The 25,009-nt window shown below is 35.2% G+C and overlaps 1 long non-coding RNA gene across 2 annotated transcripts; it reads left to right on the top strand.

The window, feature by feature from the left end:
• The first annotated feature begins 6,160 nt into the window (after window positions 1-6,160).
• On the top strand, window positions 6,161-8,379 carry LOC136071003 (uncharacterized). Of its 2 annotated transcripts, XR_010632285.1 has the most exons (3): window positions 6,161-6,372; window positions 7,291-7,374; window positions 7,767-8,379. It is a non-coding gene; the product is annotated as an uncharacterized LOC136071003 (long non-coding RNA). The 2 variants fall into 2 exon arrangements; XR_010632284.1 differs by having other exon boundaries at window positions 7,291-8,379.
• Window positions 8,380-25,009: the final 16,630 nt, after the last annotated feature.

The raw sequence follows: 25,009 nt of genomic DNA, 5'->3' as shown, positions 1-25,009 counted from the left end.
GCTCAAATTAACTTTCAAGCAAAATAGACAAGTGCAAAAGCATATAAAATTAAGAATTAAGTAAAACTTATCACTGAGGCACGAAACTAAAACTGTTGTCCAATTTCGCCCCTACTATAATGAATCTCTCGGGGCAAATGGCTCAGGCCATTGGTGTAAATAGCTCGGGCAGTCACTCTCCAGGATACAACGGCAACTTTGTTAATGTGCACTCACAAGTAGAATTTCGAATTCTTCACAAATGCCCAAGAGAAAATTTTTAGTTAAAAACAGAGGAGAAATAGTATAAAAGTAATATCTGTTTTGATCGTTTTCAACTAATCTCAAAGGAAGTAGCCAAAAATGATTAGAGTAAAAGGGAAAAGACAATAACAAAGGATTTTTCCTTTCCCATTAATACTGCAAGTTGCTGTGTATTTTCCCTGCAAAAGAAGGGAAGGTGCGGCTGACTAGTTTGCTAAGGAAATATGAAATGATTGAGGATTTTGTTTGCTGCCAAAATTCCCATGCCAGCCAAGGAAAATTCTAGAGCATGGGCTTGGGCTTTACAACAAAATATTATGGGCTCAAGCTTTGAACATACCCAACAACACATTTGTATAAGGCTGATATGTCATATGCTCTGGTTTCATACATGGAGGAGTTGGCCTCGTTTTTCATGAATTCATATGCTAGTCAAGTGGAGTTGTTGAGTCAAGTGGACTTGTTGAGTCTAAGGTTTATATATATATTTTTAATCCAAATAGTAAAGGCATAACTAATTAAACAGGTAACCAGTCGTGCAGCTTGTGCCTATTATATATGATGACAAAAATTTTGCAACTACGGTACTTTAAAAAATCTAAATATTGTCGATTCCAGTTAACTTAATTAGTAAAGTATCTGATGATGTATAAGAGATCTCTGGATCTGTTAGGTTCTATATGGTTTAGAATTGAATATTTAGATTTCTATTTTTATGTATGTTGGCAAATCGAGATCAAAACATGTCTAGATTATGTATTAGACATTGTTTATGACAGTAGAAATTAGGATTCAAAAACTTACAAGCTATATAAAAGAGAAGTTAATTTCAGTAAGGTTCAACCGATAGAAAATTGCAGTCAGGACTTTTCGGCAAAATTCTATTTTAGTCTAAACACTACAAAAGCATTTAGGGTTTTAAGTGAAAATCTTCTTGGTATAAAAGGATAGCCCTAACTATGTTTTAATATTTCTTGAAAGTCTTGTAAGTTACTCTGTGAGATCTGAGAGGTTTTGTGCCTTTTAACTCAATAAGCGTTTGCCGAATCAAGAGATCTATAATCAAGAACTGGTGGAATCAAGTTGCTATTACAAGATCAACAATGGCTGGTGATCTGAAACCTTTGAGTGAGAGCTTATGTTCTGCAAATTCAAGAGAGAAGAGTCCATAGAGTCGGAGTTACACATGGTCATGTTAATAAGTTCTACTGGAGGTAGCGTTAGGTTTAGGAGTTAAATCTTTTGTAAACTTCAATTCTATCCAGTGGATTTGTTTATCTTAAGGATAGCTAAGCCAAATCCTCCCTAGGTTTTTACCTTGAAACTATTGGTTTCATTAGTTTTCTTGGGTAATCATATCGTTGTCTTATTTAGTTTTCCGCACTGCATAACATGATTTATTACTATTTAACCTAGATCTCATAATTAAACCTAAATAACTACTTGGCTAATTCATTAGGTTAAACAATCTGTTATTAAGTAGTCTAAACAGACAAACAAGTTCAATCCCCGCCTACATAAAAAACTAATTAGTATCTTACTCTAATGATAAAAAACTATCATCAAGAGCTATCAGAGTGGAACTATCTCAAAAAATCTGCATACTGTAGAACGACCCAAAAATTACAACCATGCAATGTTGCATAAGAAGGGTTCTAACCTAAAAAATTATCTATTGTAATTGTAGGATCTTGTCCCCTGTTGCCCCGAAAGGAATAAAATGACAAGGAAGAACCACAAAGGTTATGAATTATAATTTATAATCAACTGATCGAATCCACATATCTATTAATGCAATTATTGAATCAAACTAGGCATATAACCTATGCGTTGCAGCTGATGGAATAAGAATTTTCTTTTTAATATGGTGAAAACTTTTAAATCTATTTTTCTTTCTTCCTAGTTGTTCAATATAAAATTTTTGGTTGAAAGATTAAAAAAATGTTTAATCTTTCCTCATAGGAATTTTGAGTTTCATTCTTCTTAAATTTTGCGAAGACTTTATAGTTAATAAGGCTGTTAACACCTCGTAGATGAGCTTGATTTTGAAGACTTCTATGTTATCTTTAATTATTGCATATAAGTTTATATTTATTAATGCTAATAGATGGAAAATATAATACAAAAAATTATGAGATCGAAGATTGTTAAACATCTCACAAAGCACAGCATAATCATACATATGACAAACAGATTTTAAAATATGTTATACAATTGCGGTCATATTGCTTTTCATCAAATTGTATAGCTGCCATTTCTTTACAAAAAGGTTTGTTAAAGCATTAATTGAAAAGTTATTCGGAATGATAAGTTATTGAAATTTTAATAAATGTGTATACTTTAAAATTTTTAAGTATAGAAGTATACACAAAAAACCGACTGGTGTCTTGGTCTGATAACAAAGAGTTATCATCAGAAGCGGATGCTATGGGTTGAAACTCTCTCAATATATATATATATATATAGAAGTATACTTTATTAAAAATGTAAAACTGTTATAGTCCATGGATGGTCATTACGCATGCCAAATAATGGATGCCACATTTATTTTGAAATTAAATTAAATTGTATGGATGCCAAAATAAAAATATTTGATTATGGATGCCAAAATAAAAATATTGAACTCACAAAAGCATCAAGAATTCTTCTAATTCTTACAACAAAGACGAAAGATAAACTAGGTATAGGCGTATTTCCCTTATTACAAATCCTAATAAGTCATTAAACGCATGAAAACATGCTTGATTTTCTTTTTTCTTTTTCTTTTTTTTCTTTTTTTTTTTTTTTTTTTATATGGATGCCAAAATAAAAATATTGAACTCACAAAAGCATCAAGAATTCTTCTAATTCTTACAACAAAGACGAAAGATAAACTAGGTATAGGCGTATTTCCCTTATTACAAATCCTAATAAGTCATTAAACGCATGAAAACATGCTTGATTTTCTTTTTTCTTTTTCTTTTTTTTCTTTTTTTTTTTTTTTTTTTGCTGAATAAAAAACAGGCTTGCTTAGTCACAATTGGGATAACTTAATCAAATAGGCATGTATTACATACCACTTTCATTCATAATTAGTGTATTTTCACCCCTAATAATCTGTCTCCTATGTTGCTGTTATATAGGCTTTCACTCTAAAGTGAAGGCTTTTGTACTTGATAAAACATGGCTGGTTCATTTAGATCTTATAGGAGGACTTCATATCAAGTTTTGAGAGCTCTTAATGACTGGTCTATAAATAAGAAGTGAAGCTATTAACGCCCATGTTAAATAAGTAGAAAACTTCATATTTTTGTTTGCTTGGGTAAAATAATGGGTTGCTTTTTGCATAAATGATGAAAAGGCTTGACCAAATGTGATTGGTTGCTCTTCGCTTGCCAATTCAACTCCTTGGGAAGCTACCCTAATTGATAGTATGTAGCCCAAAGTCAGCCACGAATTTAGCTATTCTTAGGGACTAAAAATGGTTCGTTTGAAGGTTTTAGTCACATACAACGAGAGCTACAAGTCTCTTTCGAAAACTTTGTACATGTGACATACTCCATGAGTACTAGTTCATGCAAGCTTCCCCAGCCTATATAGCATGATATATGTTATGGGCTCATGTAAAAAGTCTAATTGCACCATCCAAACAACACTCCCTTAAATCTCCCATTAGACACATGTGCTTGGCTCATGCAAAAAATAATAAAATAAAATAAATGAATTGGACCGAAGAATAAATAGGGCTTGGCATGTACTAGGCTTACGAAACTTCTTCGTGAAAATAACTCTCATATTTTCTTTATAGTTTCAAATACATACACAATCATAATAAATATAATATATTAATAATTTTCATAATAAATATCTACTAATATTATGATAAATATCTTTTATTAATTAACATTATTATTATAATAATAATTTTTTAAAAAACACAATCATAAAAAATAACTTTTAATAATTAACATAATTATCAAATTTTATGCCTAATATTTCATATATAGGCACAATCAAAATAGATATCTATTATAATAATTATCGTAATTATCAATTTTCAAATACAAAATAAAGGAGGAAGAATTTCTTTTTAAAATAAAATTATATTTGTTTTCTAAAAAATATATATTTTTATTCAATTTTCTTATTAATTCCATGATTTGTTGATTAGTTATTTAGTACATGGATATTGATTTGTTCATATGTAATTGATTAATGATAATAGATTAGATGGTTGTACACGTAATCCATTCCATAAGATTTATGCTCCTATTTTTAGGATATTGAGAATTATGGTCTTTTTCTTTCTTTTTTTTTTTTTTTTTTACAATAAGCTATTCACTCATACGAATATCCAATTTTATTGTGGCCAATGGTGATGATATTGTAAAGATAAAGGTAAAGAAAAGAAGGTGATGTTACAGATAGATTAGGAGTCAAATGGTTTGGGATTTAATTTTTCATTTGAAGCAGGTTGTTCAAAAGATTTTCAACCTTCTTTAAGATAGATAAGGAGTCAAAAGATTTTGCACTTATGCGTGATTTTTTAATAACAAGAAAGTTGTCAAATCACTTAAAAAATAAAACATCATTATTACGTTAGATATATAGATAAGGAAACTAACAGTCGTTAAACCATTGAACGAAAACTTATCAAGCTCGGTAGGTCTTGAAAAACCATAGACTGAAATAGGAAGATTAACTTGATAAGCTCTATACTCTTCTTTGTTTAAAGTAATAACAAACAAGTTATGCATTCTATGCATGTGGAATTATAATGGTACGTTTGGTATATTGCAATAGCTCCTGTAATTGAATAGTTATTCATGTGTAATATCAATTCGGTCATTTGGTTGCATCTTTATTACATGGATTAATTATTACATTGGAATAACTATTCTTTAAATTGAAGAATAGTTATTCCTCTTTAAAATGGATGTAATAGCTATTCCTTAGTGTATATAATATGTTTTAAAATTAATATATTTCCAAAAATGTAAAGTTTCCTTATACATATTCTTTTACAAGTTTTCCATATGTAACAACCAAACTTATGAATAGTAATAATTATTCCATTACAATGTCTTCTATTCCTAGTAATAAAGATGACTATTCCTAATGTAATTTACATTCAGTGTACCAAACGTACCCTTAATGACAGATTATATAAGTTTTAACTCTAAATTTTTTATAAAAAGCACGTATCATGATATAATAGAATATTCAATTCAATATAGGCATGTGAAAATGAAATTGATAATAATTAAAATATAATAATTCAGCTCAATGATATCAAAATAAATGGGTAGAGAATCTAAACTCTAAACTTCATACATAATGTAAAAGCTACTTAATTAGCAAATATAACAAAGTAAATAAAAAACACGTATTTACGCCCACAATAGGCTTAAGCTAACTCTCTTTTCTTTTTCTTTTTTTTGAAGAAAAAAATTCTCTTTAGCTAAATAAGTCAACAACATGAAAAACAATAAACATGTAATTTACACTCATAATATCCTCCTCTTCCTAAATTATCACCTTTTTTTTTTGTCACGATGAATATCATCAAAATCTGGAAAGAAAAACACATCACAAAATTCAACTTATTTATTTATTTTTTATGGGAAACAAAAATGAACTTTGATTTCATGTCAAACACTATTGATTTTTTAAAATATATATACTAATAATTTTTTTTTAGTGAGCTAGAAAAATTATCATTTATTTTAGTTTTAAAATTTTAATAATAATGGGCCCAATTAAAATGAGCATAGGTCCATACTGTTGAGCAGATCCAAGTCCAACTCTCCCATTTCGAATTTGAAACAATGTTACCGTTGAGTTGAGCAACAGGCAAATTTTCCAGGCCACGCCCCTGCCCTGATTTCCCCATATAGTTATAAATTGGAATCCCTCACATAAGCCAGACTCTGTTTTAAATCTTAGATTTGGAAATCACAGAGAGAGAGAGAGAGAGAGAGAGAGAGAGATCAGCAACGGAGGCGTTATTTTGTTAAAAGAAAAAAAGAGAGGAAGACAGAGAAATGAAAGAGGAAACCTGGAGAGGCCGCTCAACTTGAGAGAGGAGATCCGAAGAGTGATGGGGCAAAAAGGTTTTGCTTTTTGCCACGGTCATGGATTCTTGCACAGGTAATTTCCTCTTAATTCAGTGTTTCCTAATTTTTGTTACTTCTACACATCTTATTAAGCTTAAGATCCGTAAAATTATTAACATAAGTTGCATCAGTGATTACTGAAAATAGTTTTGGTTTCTTGGCTTTGCCTGCTTATCAACCCAGAACAATATGAAAAGTTATTGGGTTTGTGATTTATTAGTATATTGAATTCATATATCTATTATCTTTCGCATCTCTCACTCTGCATATTAGTTTGGTACATAAACTCGGCTATGATATTGTCTCCTGGTCCCCTTTTTCTTGGGTTAAAAAATGTCGTTTTTTACTTATTGATTGGCTTTCTGTGGTTGGAATTAGCTAATTTGTGATTAGAATACGATATGATTGGGAAATTTGGTCAAAATTAACAAAATTGGTTTTCTTTTTGGCATGGGAAATTAGAGGTTTAATTTTGTTTATTAACTAATTGGTTTTTTAAATCTAAATAATGTAGTAAGATTTGTAGTGAAAATGGATTTTTTTATTATATAATTTTTTATAGTTAATTTGCTTTTCGGTATAGGAATTAATTGAGGTTTGATTGGGTCTTGTTCACTAGTTTGGATTCTTTTTTATTGTTTAATCAATTCAGTTGAGTACTTGATTTTGCAAAGAAAAGTAGGGATTGATAAGGATTCTATGATGTGAACTTCCTCGAGAAATCTAAGATTGATGCGGGGTTTGGTATTTGATTGGGCTTTACGATCTCAGTAATTTTATCGTTCATTTTTTTTTTTTTTTTTTAACTCCTGTACTTTATTTTGAATTTAATTTCTGTTTATTTCGTTTAAGATGTAGGTGAGGAACATTTAATCCCCATTGTTATGGATTTCAAAATTGAACTGTTATTTCAGTTCTTTTACTGATAAAATTGGTTTTTCCCCCCCACCAGGGCCTCTTTATATTGATGATTTAGAAGCTACTTGATGATTTTATTTTCAAGTCTCTTAATGTTGAGGATGGCAGCATTGAGGAGGTATGCACTGTCTAAATTATTCAGCCTTGGATTGGCAGAGTCCATAATTGTATGTGATGATAGAGTTTTGTCAGTACATCCAATTAGTATATCATGTTTTTATAATTTTTCAGGATTTTTTTTTTCATGTTATTCAATTTGACTTCAAATGTCTGTCTGGTTATAGTGTTTATAAAATGGTAAAGAAACTATGTTTTTTAAGACCTTAGTCAGGTTGGTGCAGCACTCAATCTTTTCCCTTTTTTTGCTGGCCCTGATATTAGGAGATCACCATAGTTGATGGTTGTTAAGCTTTTCTCAACTGGTCAGGTTTCTGTAATTTTAATGTCATTCACTTGAATTCTTCTTTGTGGATGGATATTTTTGGTGATGGTCATTTTTGTTTGGTGTAGAATCTTAGGGTTTGCGGTAATCTTCCATTGGTTATGTATGAAGAATGTTTGGAGGGGAATTTCAGTCTATTGAAAGAGTAAGGGAAGCCAATTAGCTGAAAGCTACTGTTCATCATGTCAGACAAGTGATAATAAGTAGAAATCTTGGCCTCAATCATTTATTCTCCTTAGGCAGAATAATTTTTCTTATAAGGTGTCATACTTCTGTTTTTCCCTTAGATTCTAGTTGATTCATGCTGTTAAACCTGTGAGATAATAAATAATTTTTAAATGAACCTAAATGTATCAAAAACATGTGCATCAGTTGATATGATGTAGGTAGTTTCTTGTATTAGTTATAACCAAATTATGACTGTGTCCTTTGGGTCAAAAGGTAGTTTCACATTTCTATTTTAAATATATATATACACATTCTGGTTTGGAGGGGGCTGATATGATTTTAGAAAAAATAGAACTACTATTGTTTAGCAAATATGATTTTTTATTTGGTTATCCCAATGAAAGTGGGACTAATGGTGGAAACTGGGAAATATGAAAATTTGTTAGCATCATTTTAAGATACCATCAATATGTCAATGTATATAATACTTTAATAATATATTTGTCTTTTTTATTTTAATGGTCTTTGTATTGTAGAAGAATCCGTATTGGCAGTTTGACTAGCTGTGATTATGCATTTATGCATCAATTATGATAGTATTTTAAATGATTACGATTTGTGACTGTTGCTGAATTCATTTCTGGAGGCTGCTAAATCGATATTCATCTAATGGTTGCACATGAATTTTTTACTTTATTCATACTGATGCTTAGGATGAACTTTTCAAATATGGAGATGGAAGCATTAGATTAGAATTTGTCATTTATTAAAAGGGTAGAAATGGACCACAGTACTAGCATCATTGCACATTCTGTACACACACATGATACAATAAAGAGAGAGACATTATTATTGGACGCATTTGTTGAGTTAGAGGAAGCTGTGATACCAAGTTGTTGAACTAAGGCTGCGTTTGTTTCAGTGTAAAATATTTTTTCAGTGTAAAATATTTTTAGGAAAAGAAAATATTTTCAAATGTTTGGTTGCATTATGAAAATTATTTTAGAAAATATTTTGAAGTGTTTGGTTACATTCTAAAAATGTTATTTTCTTATAAGTTTCCCACATTTTCAAGTGTTTGGTATGCCACATCAGACGTGAACATATCATGAAAATCGAGTCTCAAAAACTCGATTTATAGACCTTAAATCGAGTCTCTTAAAATCGAGATGCTAGTAAAAAATATAGTTTCAAAACCTTAACAACTAACTAAATAGTTAAGAAAAAAAAAATAGTTACCCATTTTCGCCCAGAACATTCATTAAACTCAAAAATTCAGTCACACAGAGAGAGAGGGAGGAAGACCGGTGCTTCAGAGAGAGAGGGAGAAAGACCGGTGCGATCTCATCGATGCTTCAGGTGGCGCGATCTCGCAAGTGCTAGGGTGCGATCTCGGTTACTAGTGGCTGACCCTGTAGACCTTTCAAAACATAGGTACTCAGAAGAAAGTAAATTAGATCTTCTATTGGTTGAGCATATCAACACAGAGTTGGGCTTTGAGTGCAATGTAAAAACTTATAAACTTTTAGTGTTAGATTTCACTTTTGTATTTTTTTATTAATGAGAACAAATTACGTACGCTTATCAATTTTGTTATGGTTAGGGGACGTGGAAGATGGGATGAAGCTAATCTTGTTGAAAATGAGGCAAATAAACCTGTATTGAAAAATATGTTTGAACCCAAATCACTGTTTCACTGAATGATTGAGGAAGATGGTAAGGACTAGGGTGATTTTTGTTCTTCTTCTTCCCTTAAAGCTCTATTTTGAGAATATGTTGAACATGATAATGCTAATGATATAATTATAACTGTTGATTCTTGCAGATACACCATCCGCTATACTGGATTCTGTTGCAAGTGTTGGTTATGCTGCATATGCTAAAGCTATAAGAAATGCTTTAAATGTGGTTTCGACTCAAAAGCATTCTGCACCTTTAGAGGGATGTGAGGATGACGTTGATGCCATGGAACAAGATGAAGGTACTCTGTGAAGCATCGACGCGATGTCGAAGTCGGACTTGGCTGGACACGGGGACGCGGCAGGGACGCCGCTGACCGCGAGTCCGTGCCGCGTCGGGCAGCGTCCTGCCACGTGGCGAAGCCGACTCGCGCCGACGCGGCTCAAATAGGGCCGACTCGGGCCGAAACCGCCGATATGGTCGGTTTAGGCCGAAATTTTAAAAAAAAAAAGAAAAAAAAAAAGTGCAAAACGCACCGACCTTAACCCCTTTCTTCTTCTTCTTCTTCATTGCTTCTTCGTCTTCTTCTTCCATTCTTTTCACCAAAGCCAGTCGTTCTGTTTTTTTTTTTTGGCGTAAATGCACTTTTAGTCCCTACATTTTGACGTTTTTCCATTTTAGTCCCTACATTTTATTTTTTCCACTTTTAGTCCCTAAAACCAATTAACGCGTTCCATTTTAGTCCTTTCCGTCAGTCAACCGACGGAAATAGCTGAGGTGGCAGCCGGAGAAATTAAAATATTATAAAAATGCCACATCACCCATGACACATCAGCATATAAATTTAAAAAATTAATTTATTAATTTTAACAAAATTTAAAAACATAAAAACAAAATTTAAAACATAAAAATACCGTCAGTCAACCGACGGAAATAGCTGAGGTGGCAGCCGGAGCAATTAAAATATTATAAAAATGCCACATCACCCATGACACATCAGCATATAAATTTAAAAAATTAATTTATTAATTTTAACAAAATTTAAAAACATAAAAACAAAATTTAAAACATAAAAATAAGTCAGAAAATCAAACCAAGAACACAAATTCAAAATTAAACCCATTGAATCAAATTAAACCCAAGAACATTGAATCAAATTAAACACAAGAACATCCATCATCAGCCCACAACATAGATCTATACGAGCATACCAACATTCCAACAAAAATTAAACATTTCGCACATTATGCTTGATTCTTTAGAGAATCCCAATAGAGCACAAAATAATTACACTGCGAATCTAACAACTGAATCAATAAATGACACCCAGAAAGAAAACTCACCAAGCTGAAACACAAATCAAACCCAATTTTCCTATTTTTTTTTTTTAGATCCCAGCATCAAAATTCCATGAACTTCATACTCAACACAAGAAGCAAGGCAAGTGGAGTTGGGGCTAATGGCGACGGCGAGCTAACCCACAGCAAACAAAACCCATACCCATGACGAGCAAACCCACGACAGACCCACGGCGAGCAAACCCAGACCCACGGCAAGCAAACCCACAACACACCCACGGCGAGCAAACCCACGCTTGACCCACGGCGAGCAAACGATGAGCACCACTGATCCACGGCGAGCAAACCCACGACGAGCACCACTGATCCACGGCGAGCAAACCCACGACTAACCCACGGCTAGCAAACCCACGATTGACCCACGACGAGCAAACGACGAGCACCACTGATCCACGGCGAGCAAACCCACGACTGACCCACGGCTAGCAAACCCACGACTGACCCACGACAAGCAAACGACGAGCACCACTGATCCACGGCGAGTAAACCCACGACTGACCCACGGCGAGCAAACCCACGACCGGCCAAAATCTTAACCCACTACACCCAAATCACAAGACCCACCACTGATCCACAGCCCCTCCAATCCACTACCAAAAAATCGAGAGAGAGAGTCCAAGAAAGAATAAAGAAGAAAGAAGAGTGAGAGAAGAGGTAATTGATTTTCTGGGTTGTGGGTTGATTGACAGATGTTTTGGGTTTAATTTGATTCAATGGGTTTAATTTTGAGTTTGTGTTCTTGGTTTGATTTTCTGACTTATTTTTATGTTTTAAATTTTGTTTTTATGTTTTTAAATTTTGTTAAAATTAATAAATTAATTTTTTAAATTTATATGCTGATGTGTCATGGGTGATGTGGTATTTTTATAATATTTTAATTGCTCTGGCTGCCACCTCAGCTATTTCCGTCGGTTGACTGATGGAAAGGACTAAAATGGAACGCGTTAATTAGTTTTAGGGACTAAAAGTGGAAAAAATAAAATGTAGGGACTAAAATGAAAAAACGTCAAAATGTAGGGACTAAAAGTACATTTATGCCTTGATTTTTCTCATTATATAAATTGTTAGGGTTTCCCTTGGTTGATTTTACAGCGGAATTAATCAATTTCAAATAATTAACCAATTAGGAATCTAGATGAATTTCTAGATTAATTGCTACAAATTAAAAATATATCACCAATAAAGTAATAAATAAAACAGTAAATCTAGTGGAAATAATAGAACACAACAGTATGGAGTCCTGGGAAGACCAATGAAACTATCTGTTTCATAGTAAAAGAAACTTAGGTAGGATTTAACCTAAATAGTTCTCAAGGCAATATGTCTACTAACTTAATCCTAAATCTATTGTTACCTCATGTAGTACTTGTATGATCACACATAGCTCTGAATTCACAGACTCTTTGATTATGGACTTTTGTTCACTTACTCTCTTATTTGTGACTCCGAGATCTCTGCTGAAAGATTTAATTAGTATTTGTAGTTAATTGATTGTACAAAAACTCCTCATTTGTGACTCCAAGAAATCCATTTAAAGGTTTGTCCAATATTTTTTTTTTTTTTTTTTTTGCTTTTTTTCTCTTCGTATTTACTATTTTCATGCTGCTGTTTTTGAATTCAGCATATAGCTCATTGTCTTTTGTACCATTCATTCTGTTGCAACTTTTATCCATTGAAACCTAATCTCAGAAAGCCAAATGATTCTCAAGAAAATATAAATTGGGTTCAACCAAGCAATTGGGTTCAATGCCCATATTTATTAGAGTTTTTTGTCTTTCAAGGTCACGAACAATGTAGTCTTAGAATTTTCCCCTATGCTATCTCAGAAAAAATAGGTTTGTTAAGAATTACAAACAAATTAAAGTAAAGCTTACGGGTCCACTTGCACCGCATCAGGCTTCACCATTATATAAGTCTCTTCTACTTGTTCCAGCACACACAATGACACCATAAAAGACAAAAAAAAAGTAAAAAACTCAAATGGGTTTTCATGCATCTACCAAATGGTTAATTTTTTAGCTTGCTTCATGGGTTTGGTTCTGACTAGATCTTAAGTCAATTATTTGCTTGCCCACATAATTGTATTTCGGTCAGTTGAGTGATGGTTTGTGTTATGTGTTTTGGTCTTGAATATGGATCTTAGGTATGATGTTTTATGATGGTGAGTTTGTGGTGGGGTTTTGAATGACATTGGTTTGGTTGGTTACAGTTTCATCGGTACCAGGTGGTGGGGAGAGGTCTGCCTCCTGAAACCGATGAGCATCCAAAGATTTATCGGATGAAACTTTGGGCTACAAATGAGGTCCATGCCAAGTCGAAGTTCTGGAGAGTAATCAATATTATCTGTGTGTATTATTCTTGCAATCGAAATTGGAATTAAAGTGATGAATTTCATATGAAGAAACCCCAATATTACTACTACAAGTGCTAGGTGAAGTGTAGGTTGTGGGGTTCAACATCCATTGGATCCATAGCTTACCAATAAAAAAAATGATAAGAACTTGCACTAACAAATCACAACTTTGTAAGGCATGTTGAAAGTGGAGCAGCCTTGCACTAACAAATCACAACTTTGTACTGTCATCAGCTGTTAAGATTACCTATTAACTAAATGCTGGTGCATTTGTGTCTAACATTTTGGCACGTGTGTTAGAGCACCGAAATGGAATTTCTTTTTATTGCTATGTTAGAACTTGCACATGGGGCACAAGTAGTTTTGAAACCATACCTCGCCTTCCACCCATTCTTGTGCAATAAGAAGGCCATTTTAGCCAGCACTCATTGGCTTTTCTTCGGTTTTTGTAGTCCTGGGTAAATACTAGGTTTTTAATCCACCATCTAATAGATCTAGTCAAATTCCTAATTTGTCACTATAATCATGACGATTCCTAATTTATCCTTGCACAAAAATATGCTAATTTGAAGTATATAAAACAAAATTATTAGAGATTTAAGTTTTTAAATCATACCAAAGTAATCAATGAATCAATCTATGCCACTAAATAAAGATTTCTGATGTTGTTATTGTAGCAATTGGAAGACAAATTTTAATGGTTCAGATTGTACTTGGAATTTTTTTTTTTTTTTTTGAGAAACCAGACCCTAAGTTGGGCTGGGGTTTTATTAAACTTTAACAAGAAAATTAAGGAACATCATCTAGGACCAAAGTGGCTAACGTCCTGGGGACAGTCTTCGAGCCAAACTTGCAAGTCTGGGCTTAAGTTAGCACGTTTGGCCAGTGAATCAGCTACTCTATTACAAGACCGATTAACATAACGAAATTCAAAAAAAGAAAAGAAGGCAGCTTGAGCAAGGATGTCTCCAACGATATGGCCATACGAGGATTGCTCTGTAGCACCAGCTTTAATGGCGTTGATAACCACCGCTGCATCACCTTCGAAAGTCACCTCATGGAGTCCAATCTCAGCGGCGAACTGCACAGCTCTTCTACAGGCCAGAGCTTCGGCTGTAGCAACTGAATGAGGAAGTGGAATACGCATCGATAAGGCACCAATGACCGCACTGTTGACGTCGCGAATGATAGCACCCAGACCAGCTGCGTCGATGTGATTGAACAGAGCAGCATCAAAATTTACCTTGTATCTTGCCTGGATCGGAGCAGTCCATTTAGCTTGTATAGGAACTGGATTTAGAACTGGGACAGGGTCTTCATCATGAGCTTCAAGAAAGTCACGTAGGAGTCTGCCAGCCTCAGGAAAAATCTGGTTCGATGGTCGAGCCGGGCGACCAAGGCGAATTGAATTTCTTCGAGTCCAGAGCATCCAGGCAGCAATAGAGAATATTTCCACTTTGTAGTCCTCTCTAACCTGCAAAAAACTTGAGAAAAGGTTAGTAAACTCCCCCGAAGGGGGGGAAACTGAGCTGTGTGCCCAGCTAAGCTCCTTCCACATATTGGTCACCTCTGTACAACTCCACACTACATGCAAGATATCTTCAAGGTGGGCATTACAAATATTGCAGCAGTCAGAGGAGACTATTTGGCGGCGAAACAGGTTGTCCAACGTCGGGAGGGAATTGTTGCAAGCTCGCCAAATAAAATGCTTCACTTTGTTGGGGGTACGTAGCATCCAGACACCTCTCCAAAGATGTCTCTGAGGGTGTGGATTTGAGCTACTAGGACTGCTGGCCGAAGCTTCATTAGCCAACAGTCGATAGGCACTTCGGGTGGAGAAAATACCCGAAGGAGTTTTTGACCAAATAAGGCTGTCATGGGGCAATCTGGAACTAATGGGGATGCTTAAAATCTGCTTAACTTCATGGGGCAGAAACAATTGTCTGACCTCCTCAACTTTCCAACTCCCATTTACTTCATCAATGAGTAAGCTTACTTTTGCATCAGGGGGAATAGAAGGCAGGGGCAAAGTCACTGATTTATAGACTTGATCCGGGAGCCATTTGTCTTCCTTAATACACACAGTCTTACCATCACCAATCCGCCACACCACACCCTTCCTCACCACACTCCGTGCACTTAAAATACTCTTCCATGCATAAGATCCACTTGCCGAGTTAGAAGCTTCAAGAATGGAACAATTAGGAAAAAACCGAGCTTTAAAGACCCTATGGCACAATGAATCCGGATTTTTCAACATTCGCCATACTTGCTTGGCTAGTAAAGCTTCATTAAACTTCTCAATTTCCTTGAACCCCAAGCCTCCAAAATCCTTACCTTGGCATAGACGCTTCCACTTTACCCAATGTACTCTTTTACTATCACCACTATATCCCCACCAAAACTTCCGGATCATAATCTCAATCTCCTTTATTAACCCTTTAGGAAGCTTAAAACAACTCATAGAATAAGTTGGAATAGCTTGGATCACCGATTTAATAAGCACCTCTCTGCCTGCTTGTGAAAGCAGTTTCTCCTTCCATCCCTGAATCTTTCTCCAAATTCGTTCCTTGATGTAGGCAAACCCTGTTTCTTAGCTCTTCCCACAAACGCTGGTAACCCCAAATATTTTTCATACTGTCTAATAGTTGGTACTCCCAAAATCTGTTGAATTCTAGTTTGAAGATCATGTTGAGTATTTGAGCTAAAGAAAATGTTAGTCTTATCTTTATTTATTTTTTGACCCGATCCCCTTTCATAGATAGATAAGATGTCAAGGATTACCTGGCATTCTGATTCCTTTGCCCGACAAAAAAGCACACTGTCATCTACAAAGAACAAGTGAGAGACACGGGGCCCGTTCCTACATATTGACACCCCCCTTAGAGATCCATCCACCTCGGCTTTGTGTAGTAAGCCCTGCAGCCCCATGGCACACACCAGGAATAAATACGGGGAAAATGGATCACCTTGCCGTAATCCCCTACTTGGTTTGATAGCACTGCCTGGAACCCCATTAAGCAAAACTGAGTAGGAAACAGACTTGATACAAGACATAATGATAGCAACAAATCTTCCAGAGAACCCCAAGTGTAACATCGCCCTCTCCAAGAAACCCCACTCCACTCTATCATAAGCTTTGCTCATGTCAAGCTTTAGAGCCATGTACCCCAACTTCCCTTGGGTTCGATGCTTTAGATAGTGAAGAGTCTCAAAAGCTACCAATACATTATCAGTGATAAGCCTCCCCGAAAGAAAAGCGCTTTATGAATCAGACACTACATAGGGCAAAATCAATTTCAGACGATTAACCAATACCTTTGCAATGAGTTTGTAGACCACATTACAAAGGCTAATCGGTCTAAAATCTGAGACTTTCTTGGGGTCTTTAATTTTCGGGATAAGAGTAATGAAAGTGGAGTTTAATGAGTCTGGAACAAAACCTGAGTTTAAAGCATTCAGAACTACCTCAGTGACATCTTTACCAACAATATGCCAAAAAGATTTATAAAAAATAGGAGACATACCATCCGGACCAGGGGCTGTAAGCGGAGCCATTTGGTGAAGGGCTCTCAGTACTTCTTCAGCAATGAAAGGTCTATCCAATCTAGTATTCATTTCAGTTGTGATAGTGGGTGTTAAACCACATAAAATATCATCAAAACCAACTGGATTCGAAGTAGTGAACATGGCCTCAAAATAATTGCTTGCCAATTGACCCATATGGTCCTCGTCTTCAAGCCAGTGACCAAGATCATCTTCTAAACCCAAAATGTAATTACGTTTATTACGTTGGTTTGCCCTGCAGTGAAAATACCTAGTATTTCGGTCACCCTCCTTGAGCCACTCAATATGGGACCGTTGTTTCCACATGGTTTCCTCCTTCACCTTAAGCAACTGAATATCATCACGAAGCTTTTCAATCAAGGCCGGATCAGTACTGTATAAACCCGCTTCCTCTGCAAAACTCAGCTCCTTCAATTTCTTTGCCAAAGTAGTCCTGACATGCCCAAAAGTGACCCGGTTCCAAGTCTGTAGATTGTCCTGGCAGCTAGTAATTTTCCTCAACAGGTTTCTTACTGGATTAGCATCATCCAAACCACCCCATGAATCTTTTATCACATCCTCACATGTCTTGTCTTTTACCCACATTGCTTCAAAACGAAAAGGCCTCCTTTTCCTATAAAATCTTTTTTGTTCGGCATCGGAGATGAGAAGGATTGGTCTATGATCCGAGTGGAAACACTCTAAATGGTGGATACGAGAAGTTGGGAACCTTAGAAACCAATCCACTGTTACTACCCCACGGTCAAGCCAAATCCACACATTGTGATCCCCCGGTCTTCTATTACACCAAGTGAATGGGAAGCCATTAAACCCAAGATCTTTGAACCCACAAAAATCCAAAACATCCCGAAATCCTTGCATCTGCCTTTCAGGTCTAACCAACCACCCTTGCTTCTCTTCAAGTCTGAGAATCTCATTAAAATCCCCCATACAAACCCAAGGTAAATTTTGTCTTTGGCTTAAGTCTCTAAGTAGATTCCAGGAATTTTCCCGGCTGGCGGTGTCAGGGTCTCCGTAGAAACCTGTGAACCGCCAGGCGTCATTCATTCCTTGATCCACCACCCCATCAATGTGGTTATCTGAAGAAGTAAGAACATCTAACACAAAATCATCTTTCCACAAAAGAGCTAGGCCCCCGCCTCTATTATGGCGAGGAACAACAAAGAAATTTGGGTACTGCATTTTACGACTAATTCTCTCAACAACTTCCTTATCAACTTTGGTCTCCATTAGGAAGACCATTTTGGGATCTTTTTTGCCAACCAAGTCAGCAAGTTCGGCTTCTGTCTGTGGGTTCCCAAGCCCACGACAGTTCCAGCTAATGCAACTCATTGCAACTGGTGGTGCTGGAAACCAGCCACCACCTGAGAATTTTCCTTGTTTCCACCACCCACTGCACTAACTCTTTTCTTCTTCTTAACTGCCTGTTCAGATGGCTCCAAATCTGGCCTCTTATTTTCCTGGATCTCCATGTCACTACCATTGTCAGATTCCCCCACCTCTCGCAACAGTCTCGCCCATTTTTTTTTCGTGGTATTTAGAGGCTGTGAGGCGGCCTGATTGGACATATCAGATAAAGGAGCCTGCATTACATTAAAGGAAAACATACCATGCTGCCCCTGGGTAAAGTCCGTACCTACTTCATTATTTTTTTTAAAATTCTGCATGGGCATGTGGGATGGCAACGGATCCCTCACCTCTTCTAATCCACTATTCAAGTTTACAATATTCCCATTATTGCCATTACTAGAATTACTTAGAGGGTTTGCAAGACTAGGGAAATTAACACCTGTAGGTTCGACCTCCATGGAAATCACCTCAGTCACTTCTCTATCTGTTCCATCATCTCCCTTGAAATTTGAAGCACTCCCTTCCCTGTTGGACGAGCTCTTGTGAATTGACTGGTTTTTTCCTATAGCCGGTCCCTTCTTCCAACTCTTCGCACCCCGTGAAGTCCCAGCCACCACCACAACCGTTTTTTGAGATTGTCTCACTGGGTCGGCATGAAGCCACTCCCCATACTGCTGGTCATCCTTCTTCAGACTTTCCTTACCCCGAATCCACACTTCGCAATCTCTTTCGCTATGAGTAAGCTGTCCACACCAATAGCAAAAGTTTGGGAGCCGTTCAAATTTAAGCAGTGCCCAGCCAACATGCTCACCATCTGACCACAACTTGTAGCACCGTGGGAGGGCCTTGGTGATATCCATCCTAACCCGGATTCGCAAGAACTCACCCCCTTCCCCATCATCTTCCGAATCAGCTACCTGAACTAGGATCCCTATGCTATTGCCCACTACTTCCCCTGTTGCCTGTGTAAGACACTTGTCTGGGACATTGTGGAGTTGCACCCAGAAAGTCACCGAATCAAAGTTTAGCGACGGGACCGATTCTGCATCCACTGCTCGTCTCATAACAACAATGCTCTTATCGTATGACCATGGTTCGAACTCAAGCACTCTTTCTAAGTCCATTGCATCATCAAATTCAAACAACAGAATATTGCCCCCGATATCCCTGATTTTCATCTCCCCACTCAGTTTCCACAGAGGTTTAAAAGTCCGACCCACCGCTTCTGCATTGACCACTCTTTTCGTAAAAAACTTTGCTGCCAAACGAACAATAGTAACCTCTTTTCTACGGGGTACATCAGCACCAAGCTCCTCTTCTTCTGTCAGTGAGAACCGAGCCCAAAGGTCTTCAATATTCGCCATATCACTGTGAGAAAAAAAACTAACCCCCACAACACCGTGCCAGTGAAACCAGAGAACAGAACCTGCCGTCCTACCAGACTCAAGGACTGAAGGGAACAGAAACCCCCACACTGGGAGGGACGGGATTCTACACACGGCACCGAGCAACTTTGCTTGAGAAACTCTAGAAGAGAAACCCTAGCAGAGCAACCCTAACGGCGTGAGAGAAACTTTTTTACATGGATGTTAACTGAGTGTCAAGGATGTTAGCCAGTACTTGGAATAGGTATCCTTTAATGAGGTGTATTGTGAACCATGATGGACACTTCACATTATTTATCTTTTCAATTTGACACTTCACATTATTTATCTTTTCAAAAAATTGAATTTTGAAAAGATAAATATATATTTTAATATTGAGCTCAATTAGGAATTTGGTATCTATGACAACATATTACTAAAGTCATAATTATGAACTGTACTTGGAAACTGATTTCCGTATACAGAGGACATTCATGCTATAAGTGTTCAGGTTATTAGTGTCATACTTTGAAAAGTCTACAGTTATTGGCTATAACATACAAACTTACAGTTTTTCCCTCAAAGTATTTCTTATTCCATTATTTCCCTAATGAAAGTCTTTGGTGACTTTTTTTTATGTAGAGTTTAATGTGGGTTTTGCCTTGGGTCATGGAATCTTGCACAGATAATTCCTTTGAAACTAATCATCTTTTTTCTATTTCTTAAGATGATTGATATTCATACAATAGAATTTAATGTAATATATAATATTATTGGAATATTTAGAATTATATAGGTCATGTGAGGCCCCACCTTACGTAAGAAGTCCACATTAGCCGTTCAAAGGCTAATAGAGGAGTAGGAGTAGGGCAAGTCACTCTATGATTAAATTGAACAAAGAAGAAAGGCTCGGTGATGTCCTGACCAGGCTAGACTGTGGAAGTGAAAGAGACTCTTGCAGACAAAATAAAAAATATATCTCTTTTATTTATATTTGGCCATTCAGAGGCTAATACCTGCCAGGGAAGTTTCTTATCAACACTAGTCAAGATTAATATTTTTTTTTTCAAAGATTCGTAGGAACAAAAAAGAAAGGCTCAGCGAGGTCTTGATTAGGCTAGGTTGTGGAACTAAAAAACGTTCTTGCAGACAAAATCAAAGAGGAGCCGGGTAAGTTACTTATTGACCCTCTAGCTAAGAATAACATTTTATTTTTTATGCTTCATAGGAACAAAAAAGAAATGCTCAGCGAGGTCCTGACAAAGCTGCGTTATATAAGTAAAAAAAGCTCCTGTAGACAAAAATCAAAGATATCTTTTCTAATATTTATTTTACTAATATACTTATTTTATTTATATATTTAGCCATTCAAAGGATAATAGATGAGTCATAAGTTATTCATCGACCCTCTAGCTATTTATCGACCATCTAGCCAAGATTAACATTTTTTCTATGACTCAAAAAAAAAAAAAAAAAAGAACAAAAAAAAAGAAAGAAAGACTCGACGAGATCCTAACTAGGCTGGGATATAGAAGTAAAAAAAGCACTTGTAGACAAAATCAAAGAGATCATTTCTATTATTTATTTTATTTATAAACTTAGCCATTCAAACGTTGATAGAGGAACCGAGTAATTTGCTCATCGACCCTTAACATTTGTTCTATGCTTCATAGGAATAGAAAATAAAGTTCCAACAAGGTCTTGATAAGGCAGGGTTGTGGAAGTGAAAAAAGATCTTATAAACAAAATCAAAGATATCTCTTCTATTATTTATTTTATTTGTATATTTAGCCATTCAAAGGCAAACAGAGGAGTTGGGTAAGTTGTTCATCGACCTTCTAGCCAAGATTAAAATTTTTTCTATGACTCATAGGAACAAAAAAGAAAGACTGGCGAGGTCTTGACTAGACTGGGATGTGAAGGTAAAAAACACATGCAGACAACATCAAAAAGATCTTTTCTGTTATTTATTTTATCAATATATTTATTTTATTTTTATATTCTTTTCAAGGCTAATAGAGGAGCCAAGTAAGTTCTTGATTGACTCTCTAGCCAAGATTAACATTTTCACCTATGATTCGTAGGAACAAAAAAGAATAGCTTAGTGAGGTCTTGGGTAGGCAGGGTTGTGGAAGTAAAAGAGGCTCTTGCAGACAAAAACAAAAAGATATTTTCTATTATTTATTTTATTGATATATTTAGCTGTTGAAAGGCTAGTAGGGGAGCTGGGTAACTTGCTCATCGACCCTTTAAACAAGATTAAGATTTTTTTCTATGATTAATAGGAACAAAAAAGAAAGTTTTTGCGAGGTCTTAACTAGCTAGGCCATGGAAGAAAAAAGGTTGTTGTAGAAAAAATCAAAGAGCTTTGATTTAATATTTATTTCACTAATATATTTATTTTATTTATATATTAAGCCATTCAAAGGGTAATGGAGGAGCTGGGTAAGTTGCTTATCTGCCCTCTAGATAAGATTAACATTTTTTTTTCTATGATATAGGACAAAAATAGAAAAGACTCCTAACTAGGCTGAGTTGTAGGAGTAAAAAAGGCTCTTGAAGAAAAAACCAAAGAGATCTTTTTATTATTTATTTCATTAATATATTTAGCCGTTCAAAGGCTAATACAGGAGCTAGGTAAGTTGCTCATCGACCCTCTAGCTAAAATTAACATTTCTTTTTTTACACTTCATAGGATCAAGAAAGAATGGCTCTACGAGATCCAGACAAGGCTGGGTTCTGGAAGTAAAAAAAAAGCTTCTGCAGACAAAATCAAAATGATCTTTTCTATTATTTATTTTATTTTGTATATTTAGCCGTTCAAAGGCTAATAGAGGAGCCGGGTAAGTTGTTCATTGACCCTCTAGCCAAAATTAACATTTTTTCTATGACTCATAGGAACAAAAAAGAAAGGATCAGTGTGGTCCTGACTAGGCTGAGATGTGAAAGTAAAAAGCACACATGAGACAAAATTGAAGAGATCTATTCTGTTATTTATTTTATCAATATATTTATTGTATTTTTATATTTAACTCTTTCAAGGCTAATAGAGGAGCCAAGTAAGTTCCTGATCGACTCTTTAGCCAAGATTAACATTTTTTCCTATGATTCGTAGGAACAAAAAATAAAGGCTCGGTGAGGTCCTGAGTAGGCATGGTTATGGAAGTAAAAGAGGATATTGTAGACAAAAACAAAGAAATCTTTTCTATTATTTATTTTATTTATATATTTAGCTGTTGAAAGTCTAATAGGGGGGAGCCAAGTAACTTGCTCATTAACCCTCTAAACAAGATTAACATTTTTTTTATATGATTAATAGGAACAAAAAAGAAAGTCTTTGCGAGGTCCTAACTAGGTTGGAACGTGGAAGAAAAAAGGTTATTGCAGACAAAATAAAAAGCTTTGATCTAATACTTATTTCACTAATATATTTATTTTATTTATATATATTAAGCCGTTCAAAGGGTAATGGAGGAGCGGGGTAAGTTGCTTATCGACCCTTGGATAAGATTAACATTTTTTTTCTATGATTCATAGGATAAAAAGAGAAAAGGCTCAGTGAGGTCCTGACTAGGTTGGGTTGTAGGAGTAAAAAAGTCTCTTGAAGAAAAAACCAAAGAGATCTTTTCTATTATTTATTTTGTTAATATATTTAGCCATTCAAAGGCTAATAGAGGAGCGAGTAAGTTGGTCATTGACCTTCTAGCTATAATTAACAATTTTTTTTTCTACAATTATAGGAACAAGAAAGAAAGGCTCTACGAGATCCAGACAAGGTGGTTCTAGAAGTAAAAAAAAGCTTTTGTAGACAAAATCAAACACATCTTTTTATTAGTTATTTTATTTTGTATATATAGCCCTTCAAAGGCTAATAGAGGAGCCGGGTAAGTTGTTCATCAACCTCTAGCCAAGATTAACATTTTTTCTATGACTCATAGGAACAAAAAAATAAAGGCTTGGGAGGCCCTGACTAGGCTGGGATGTGAAAGTAAAAAACACACATACAGACAAAATCAAAGAGATATTTTCTATTATTTATTTTATCAATATATTTATTTTATTTTTATATTTAACTCTTCGAAGGTTAATAGAGGAGCCAAGTAAGTTCTTGATTGACTCTCTAGCCAAGATAACATTTTTCCCTACGATTCGTAGGAACAAAAAAGGAATAGCTTAGTGAGGTCTTGGGTAGGTAGGGTTGTGGAAGTAAAAGAGGCTCTTGCAGACAAAAACAAAAAGATATTTTCTATTATTTACTTTATTTATATATTTAGTTGTTGAAAGGCTAGTAGGGGAGCTGGGTAACTTGCTCATTGACCCTTTAAACAAGATTAACATTTTTTTTTCTATGATTAATAGGAACAAAAAAGAAAGTCTTTGTGAGGTCCTAACTAGGTTGGGTCATGGAAGAAAAAAGGTTATTGCAAACGAAATAAAAAACTTTGATCTAATACTTATTTCACTAATATACTTATTTTATTTATATATTAAGTCATTCAAAGGGTAATGGAGGAGCCGAGTAAGTTGCTCATCAACCCTCTAGATAAGATTAACATTTTTCTTTCTATGATTCATAGGACAGAAATAAAAAAGGCTCAATGAGGTCTTGACTAGGCTAGGTTGTGGGAGTAAAAAGGGCTCTTGAAGACAAAACCAAAGAGATCTTTCTATTATTTATTTTATTAATATATTTAGCCATTCAAAGGCTAGTAGAGGAGCCAGGTAAGTTGCTCATTGACCCTCTAGCTAAAATTAACATTTTTTTTTCTATACTTCATAAGAACAAAAAGGAAAGGCTCTACGAGATCCAGACAAGGCTAGGTTTTGGANATAAAATTGAAGAGATCTATTCTGTTATTTATTTTATCAATATATTTATTGTATTTTTATATTTAACTCTTTCAAGGCTAATAGAGGAGCCAAGTAAGTTCCTGATCGACTCTTTAGCCAAGATTAACATTTTTTCCTATGATTCGTAGGAACAAAAAATAAAGGCTCGGTGAGGTCCTGAGTAGGCATGGTTATGGAAGTAAAAGAGGATATTGTAGACAAAAACAAAGAAATCTTTTCTATTATTTATTTTATTTATATATTTAGCTGTTGAAAGTCTAATAGGGGGGAGCCAAGTAACTTGCTCATTAACCCTCTAAACAAGATTAACATTTTTTTTATATGATTAATAGGAACAAAAAAGAAAGTCTTTGCGAGGTCCTAACTAGGTTGGAACGTGGAAGAAAAAAGGTTATTGCAGACAAAATAAAAAAGCTTTGATCTAATACTTATTTCACTAATATATTTATTTTATTTATATATATTAAGCCGTTCAAAGGGTAATGGAGGAGCGGGGTAAGTTGCTTATCGACCCTTTGGATAAGATTAACATTTTTTTTCTATGATTCATAGGATAAAAAGAGAAAAGGCTCAGTGAGGTCCTGACTAGGTTGGGTTGTAGGAGTAAAAAAGTCTCTTGA

Source organism: Quercus suber, unplaced genomic scaffold (assembly GCF_002906115.3).
Source record: "Quercus suber isolate HL8 unplaced genomic scaffold, Cork oak 2.0 scaffold_15, whole genome shotgun sequence".
Classification (NCBI taxonomy): Eukaryota; Viridiplantae; Streptophyta; class Magnoliopsida; order Fagales; family Fagaceae; genus Quercus; species Quercus suber.
Note: the sequence above shows the minus strand (reverse complement) of the source record. Positions and strands in the feature narration are given on the sequence as shown.